Source organism: Solanum stenotomum, chromosome 11 (genome assembly GCF_019186545.1).
Source record: "Solanum stenotomum isolate F172 chromosome 11, ASM1918654v1, whole genome shotgun sequence".
Classification (NCBI taxonomy): domain Eukaryota; kingdom Viridiplantae; phylum Streptophyta; class Magnoliopsida; order Solanales; family Solanaceae; genus Solanum; species Solanum stenotomum.
Genome location: NC_064292.1, coordinates 52,560,443 through 52,562,188, shown reverse-complemented (window position 1 = coordinate 52,562,188; position 1,746 = coordinate 52,560,443). Strand labels below are relative to the sequence as shown.

The window sequence follows — 1,746 nt, the reverse complement described above, 5'->3', positions numbered from 1 at the left end:
GTTTGATATTTAGCCTATATATCACAATAAAGGTGTTCATTTCTATTTCGCAGATTCCAATTGATAATCACTTACTTATACAATCATCGTCGGTGAAAGCTGGAAGTTGCAAACATTCACAAAAATGAATACTATTTTTTATTAACATACAAAGTAGTGACCACTTTGGTTTTATACAAACACAAGACACTATTTACAAGTGTCTACACAATAAATTTCTTTGCTTCCACACAGAACTCAGAAGGATAAAGAAAGAAATGATCATGTAAGCTGATGTATAAATATTTTTAACATACCAGGTGCAGTTTTACATGCCACACCATAGGCACAGTCGCACAGAGACACAATTCACAATCGTTGTACACCAAAAAAATAAAAACTTTAATGTGGCGACCCAAGTATATGAGATTGGTGTGGGTTATCAAAATTTAGCTATATATGTCACATTGTATGGTCGAGCTTTCACTGCAAGCAAGCTTTGTTTTCGCTGCATCAAATTAAGGAAAGTATTGCAAGATAATAAGTGGATTATAGAATATGTCATTTCAAGTATTTGGAATGCATATTTCGTGTTTCTAACCTTCTATTATCTCTTTCAGGAGTGGGTGGCGCAATTCTTGTTTCTTCATTCCTTCTCTAGGAAGGAGAGATGTTGATCAATTCAGGAAAAGCATGATTTCTTTCCATGCAAAATAAAATGACCAGTATAGTAATCATTTTATCTGGAATTTTGAGTAGAAACTTTGTAGCTGAAGAGTGAACAGTTCACCAGCCAATTGTAACAACACACCAATTAAGATCTACATAACATCATATCATTACTAATATAATGAGAAAGCATGGAAATGTGTTATTTATATTTCAGTGATATCTTTGTGTGAACCTTGATAGTGAGAGTTTCATATGTTTTTTCGGTTGTCATGGGCATTGTACAACCTCTGTCTATAACGTCAAGCTCAAAAAGAAAACTGCAATGAAAACAAAAGTTACATATAAGCTACTGCCTATCGCACATGATGGTGCAAACCAAGGTAACTCATATGATTTGTAAGGGTTATGTAGGGAAAAAGAGAGTAATAGTGTTGTCTCATCGAGTAGACAATATGGTAAAAAATTTCAATTTAGGTTTTGTACCCATGGAGATATGCTGCCGATTAAATGAAAATAAGGAGCTACATCTAGAAAATAAAAAGTTTAGCAAATACATGATAACCATATGGAAAGACACAACAGAGGATTGGCGCCATCTGCTTTTTTCAACAACTTTTCCGAATAACCAAGAAAGTCCCCAAGATACGCAGCATATACCACTTAGTTAAACAAATCAGTTTCAAAGAAAGAAAACAACATAAGGCTGTCCTATATTAACACAAGCATACAATTTCATACGTACGCCAATTTAGCGGTTGCCATGTTTTGCAACACACCAATATCACTTAGAGGAACAAAGTAGAAATATCTCATCTTCGGTAGCTACTGGTTAATTCATAACTACAAGTACGTTCCAAAACAAAGAAAAAACTACTTGTTAATTTTGGGGAGAAGCTACAGTAAATAGGCAAATTCAAACTGATCTTTTTGTATAAATCTAGAAAATTTTCATGAGTAATAGCACGTTGAGTTTCCATAGGTGATATCTTTCCAAATTTAAATATATCTTAGGAACTTTTTACATTCTAGAATAAAGAGCTTTGCTTTTATGACTGGAATTTACGTTCCCATGTGCTAAATCAACAATCAAAATGA

General features: G+C 33.4%; 1 long non-coding RNA gene across 1 annotated transcript; it reads right to left on the bottom strand.

Moving 5' to 3' along the window:
* Window positions 1-293: 293 nt before the first annotated feature.
* Window positions 294-964, bottom strand: LOC125844929 (uncharacterized). The gene is made up of 3 exons (XR_007444206.1): window positions 884-964; window positions 581-749; window positions 294-487 (listed from the first exon to the last, which is right to left on the bottom strand). It is a non-coding gene; the product is annotated as an uncharacterized LOC125844929 (long non-coding RNA).
* Window positions 965-1,746: the final 782 nt, after the last annotated feature.